The sequence below is a fragment of the Bufo gargarizans genome, chromosome 5 (genome assembly GCF_014858855.1).
Source record: "Bufo gargarizans isolate SCDJY-AF-19 chromosome 5, ASM1485885v1, whole genome shotgun sequence".
NCBI lineage: Eukaryota > Metazoa > Chordata > Amphibia > Anura > Bufonidae > Bufo > Bufo gargarizans.
The window spans coordinates 100,124,298-100,130,297 of record NC_058084.1 but is presented as its reverse complement, the minus strand read 5'-3'; positions in this window follow the sequence as shown (position 1 = coordinate 100,130,297).

Genomic DNA, 6,000 nt, shown 5'->3' with positions numbered 1-6,000 from the left:
ACTGCACATTCACTTTACACGCACTGCGGCGATAAAAAAATCAGTTTTGATATTTTTTATCAACCGCAGAGGCCTCCGGTACTTCGCTAGCCTCCCCTTTGTAAGACAGGCTTGCTTTTTTTTCTTGGGTAGTCTCAGGGAATACCCCTAAATTTAGTTGCCCACATGTCTAACAGGGGGTATTCCTCTGAAGAGGCCTACAGGCTTCTGACCCAGTCGGATGAGGAGTGGGAACCCTCATCTGATGAATCCAGCGGGTCAGAATACGAACCTGTAGAAAGCAGTGGCTCTCTGACCCAAAGTTCGGACGAGGAGGTTGAGGTCCCTGATAGCAGCAGGCGTACCCGGCCCCGTGTCGCTAGACCGCAGGTTGCGCAGGATCCGCTTTAAGAGCAGCAGAGTGGGGCTGGTGCTGTCGGATTACGTGGTGAGGCATACACCAGCAGCCCAGCCCTTCCTGGACCTAGTACCAGCACTGCCGTACAACCTGGTGAAGTAGCGAGCACCAGAAGGGCAGTTGAAGCTGGTACGGTGGCACGTGCAGTAGTGACCCCGTCGCAGCCACCGCAAAGACGTGCCCGTAGAGCCCCTAGAATCCCAGAGGTGCTGGCAAACCCTGATTGGCAGTCCCCAACTTCAGCCGCACCCGTAGTTTTCCCTTTCACTGCCCAGTCTGGAGTTCGGGTTGAGACAGCTCAGATCGGTTCGGCCCTGGGATTTTTTGAGCTGTTCTTGACTGCGGAGCTTTTAGACTTAGTTGTGGCCGAAACAAACAGATATGCCACACAATTTATAACCGCTAACCCGGGAAGCTCTTATGCCCAGCCTTTCCGGTGGAAACCAGTCCAAGTTTCCGAAATTAAAACTTTTCTGGGCCTCCTCCTCAACATGGGCCTGACAAAAAAGCATGAATTGCGGTCATATTGGTCCACGAACCCAATTCATCACATGCCCATGTTCTCTGCTGCTATGTCCAGGACACGATTTGAGACCATCCTGCGTTTCCTGCACTTTAGTGATAACAGCACCTCCCGTCCCAGGGGCCACCCTGCTTTTGACCGGCTCCACAAAATTCGGCCCCTCATAGACCATTTCAACAAGAAATTTGCAGATATTTATACCCCAGAGCAAAACATCTGCGTAGACGAGTCCCTTATACATTTTACCGGGCGCCTTGGCTTCAAACAATACATCCCAAGCAAGCGCGCCCGGTATGGGGTCAAATTGTATAAGCTCTGTGAAAGGGCCACAGGCTATACCCACAAATTTCGGGTCTATGAGGGAAAAGATCAGACCCTGGAGCCGGTCGGTTGCCCTGACTACCTGGGGAGCAGTGGGAAGACAGTTTGGGACTTGGTGTCACCCTTATTCGGCAAGGGGTACCATCTTTATGTGGACAATTTCTACACAAGTGTGGCCCTCTTTAGGCATTTGTTTCTAGAACGGATTGGCGCCTGTGGTACCGCGCGAACTAGTCGCGCGGGCTTCCCCCAACGGCTCGTTAGCACCCGTCTTGGAAGGGGGCAGAGGGCCGCACTGTGTAACGAAGAACTGCTCGCGGTGAAATGGAGAGACAAGCGTGACGTTTACATGCTCTCCTCCATTCACGCAGACACGACAATACAAATTGAGTGAGCAACCCGTGTCATTGAAAAGCCCCTCTCAGTCCACGACTATAACCTCCACATGGGAGGGGTCGACTTCAATGACCAGATGTTGTCTCCGTATTTAGTTTCCCGACGCACCAGACGCTGGTATAAGAAGGTGTCTGTATATTTAATTCAATTGGCTCTGTACAATAGTTTTGTTCTCTACAGTAAGGCTGGGAGAACTGGATCCTTCCTCAAATTTCAGGAAGAGATCATCGCGAACCTCCTGTATCCAGGAGGTTCCGTGGCCCCATCCACCAGTGCAGTTAGCCATCTACACGAGCGACACTTCCCCAGTGTCGTTGCTGGTACCTCAAACCGACCGCCACCCCGAAAAAAATGTTGTGTCTGTAGCAGGAGTGGAATAAGGCGTGACACCCGCTATTTCTGTCCTGACTGTCCGGACCACCCTGCCCTATGCTTTGGAGAGTGTTTCCGGAAGTACCACTCACAGGTACACTATTAGCATAGGGATCATCTCACCAGGATAGGCACACAGGGCTATTAGGGCCTATTCACTCACAGCTGCTGCAAACGTCTCCTTTCACATGGGACAAAGTGCATAACGCACTTCGCCACATCTTTGGGCGATTTGCGCTTTGCACATTGTCCCATGGGGAAGGAGAGGTTTGTTCTATAAAGGTAAAAAAACAAAAAAAAAAACAAAAAAAAAAAAAACAGGTAAGCAAACAGGTTAATGTTTAGTTCCAAAAGTTAAAGTTACATGTTCTGTTCCAAAGTTAATAAAATTATTGCGTTGTGGCCTGGTTTTTTCTTTTTTTTTTTTTTTTTTTTTTACCTTCCAGGTGGACCAACCGATCGACCAGCTGCAGCACCGATGTGCATTCTGACAGAAGCATTGCGCTGCTGTCAGATTACACGCAAGTCGGTGTATGTGGCGCTGCAAGACGGGATTTTCTCCTCTGCAGTGACAGATATGTTTGCCGAGGCATACGAGCTGAGGAGGAGGCGGCGTTCCCATGCTTTGGCAAGCACTTTGTATATATATATATATATATATATATATAAAAAAAAATCCCGGCAATGATTTATTCACATCGATTGATGTGAATGGAGAAATCTGGTTTGCCAGGGCATACGAGCTAAGTGGGTATGGATGTAGGGCGGAGCTCCTATGTCCTGGCAGACGCCTTTCCCCTCCATTTTTTTTTTTGGCAGAGATTTTTTCATCCACATTGATCGATGCGAATGAAGAAATCTGTGCCGTTCATTTTTTTCTTTCAGCCCAGAGGCTGAACGGAAAAAAAAATCTCATTACCTGTATGCTCAATATAAGGAGGATAGCAGAAACTCCTAATGCTGGCCATACATGTAATGATTGCGGAGACCCTCAAATGCCAGGGCAGTACAAACACCCCACAACTGACCCCATTTTGGAAAGAAGACACCCCAAGGTATTTGCTGAGGGGCATATTGAGTCCATGAAAGATTGAAATTTTTGTCCTAAGTTAGCGGAAAGTGAGACTTTGTGAGAAAAAACAAAAAAAAAATCAATTTCCGCTAACTTATGCGAAAAAAAAAAAATTTCTATGAACTTGCCAGGCCCCTCATTGGATACCTTGGGGTGTCTTCTTTCCAAAGTGGGGTCACATGTGGGGTATTTATACTGCCCTGGCTTTTTAGGGGCCCTAAAGCGTGAGAAGAAGTCTGGGATCCAAATGTCATATAAGTTAGTGGAATATGAGACTTTGTAAGGAAAAAAGAGAAAAAAAAAATCATCATTTTCCGCTAACTTGTGACAAAAAATAAAAAATTCTAGGAACTCGCAGTGCCCCTCACGGAATACCTTGGGATGTCTTCTTTCCAAAATGGGGTCACTTGTGGCGTAGTTATACTGCCCTGGCAATTTAGGGGCCCATATGTGTGAGAAGTACTTTGCAATCAAAATCTGTAAAAAATGACCGGTGAAATCCGAAAGGTGCACTTTGGAATATGCGCCCCTTTGCCCACCTAGGCTGCAATAAAGTGTCACACATGTGGTATCACCGTACTCAGGAAAAGTTGGGGAATGTGTTTTGGGGTGTCATTTTACATATACCCATGCTGGGTGAGAAAAATATCTTGGTCAAATGCCAACTTTGTATAAAAAAATGGGAAAAGTTGTCTTTTGCCAAGATATTTCTCTCACCCAGCATGGGTATATGTAAAATGACACCCCAAAACACATTCCCCAACTTCTCCTGAGTACGGCGATACTACATGTGTGACACTTTTTTGCTGCCAAGGTGGGCAAAGGGGCGCATATTCCAAAGTGCACCTTTCGGATTTCACCGGTCATTTCTTACACATTTTGATTGCAAAGTTCTTCTCACACATTTGGGCCCCTAAATTGCCAGGGCAGTATAACTACCCCACAAGTGACCCCATTTTGGAAAGAAGACACCCCAAGGTATTCTGTGAGGGGCATGGTGAGTTCCTAGAATTTTTTATTTTTTGTCGCAAGTTAGTGGAATATGAGACTTTGTAAGAAAAAAATAAATAAATAAATCATCATCATTTTCCGCTAACTTGTGACAAAAAAAAAAAAATTCTAGGAACTCGCAGTGCCCCTCACGGAATACCTTAGGGTGTCTTCTTTCCAAAATGGGGTCACTTGTGGCGTAGTTATACTGCCCTGGCAATTTAGGGGCCCATATGTGTGAGAAGAACTTTGCAATCAAAATGTGTAAAAAATGGCCTGCAAAATCCGAAAGGTGCACTTTGGAATATGTGCCCCTTTGCCCACCTTGGCAGCAAAAAAGTGTGACACATCTGGTATCGCCGTACGCAGAAGAAGTTGGGGAATGTGTTTTGGGGTGTCATTTTACATATACCCATGCTGGGTGAGAAAAATATCTTGGTCAAATGCCAACTTTGTATAAAAAAATGGGAAAAGTTGTCTTTTGCCAAGATATTTCTCTCACCCAGCATGGGTATATGTAAAATGACACCCCAAAACACATTCCCCAACTTCTCCTGAGTACGGCGATACCACATGTGTGACACTTTTTTGCTGCCAAGGTGGGCAAAGGGGCGCATATTCCAAAGTGCACCTTTCGGATTTCACCGGTCATTTCTTACACATTTTGATTGCAAAGTTCTTCTCACACATTTGGGCCCCTAAATTGCCAGGGCAGTATAACTACCCCACAAGTGACCCCATTTTGGAAAGAAGACACCCCAAGGTATTCTGTGAGGGGCATGGTGAGTTCCTAGAATTTTTTATTTTTTGTCGCAAGTTAGTGCAATATGAGACTTTGTAAGAAAAATAAAAAAATAAAAAATCATCATCATTTTCCGCTAACTTGTGACAAAAAATAAAAAGTTCTATGAACTCACTATGCCCATCAGCGAATACCTTAGGGTGTCTACTTTCCGAAATGGGGTCATTTGTGGGGGTTTTCTACTGTCTGGGCATTGTAGAACCTCAGGAAACATGACAGGTGCTCAGAAAATCAGAGCCGTTTCAAAAAGCGGAAATTCACATTTTTGTACCATAGTTTGTAAATGCTATAACTTTTACCCAAACCATTTTTTTTTTGCCCAAACATTTTTTTTTTATCAAAGACATGTAGATCTATAAATTTAGCAAAAAATTTATATATGGATGTCGTTTTTTTTTGCAAAATTTCACAGCTGAAAGTGAAAAATGTCATTTTTTTGCAAAAAAATCGTTACATTTTGATTAATAACAAAAAAAGTAAAAATGTCAGCAGCAATAAAATACCACCAAATGAAAGCTCTATTAGTGAGAAGAAAAGGAGGTAAAATTCATTTGGGTGGTAAGTTGCATGACCGAGCGATAAACGGTGAAAGGAGTGTAGTGCCGAAGTGTAAAAAGTGGCCTGGTCATGAAGGGGGTTTCACCTAGCGGGGCTGAAGTAGTTAAGGCCTCCTGTTTTGAGTGGCTTGCTAAGTATGAGGGTTTTCACTCTGGGTCTAAGTTTACCCCAAATGTGGCGATTGATTAGTGATTGGAGCTTAATTATGTATCCAGAGGGAATAGATATAGGGATATTACAAAACATGTAGATAATTTTGGGTAGAATAACCATTTTCACAGCAGCTATTCTCCCTAGCCAAGAAATGGATTCCATCCTTAAGTTGTTCAAGGAGCTACTAATTTTATCATATAAGGGCCAAAAATTGACCTTGAATAGTTTGTTAGTCGGAAAGGCAAGTTGAATACCCAGATATGTCAAGGACTCGTGTGCCCAGGGAAATTTATATAATCTGGAAATTAGACGCTTAGTAGAAGGGGGTAAGCCCAAGTCCAGAATTTGAGATTTATTTACGTTTACCTTATAGAAGGAAGCTTTACCAAACTTAAAGATGATGTCATTAATGGCAG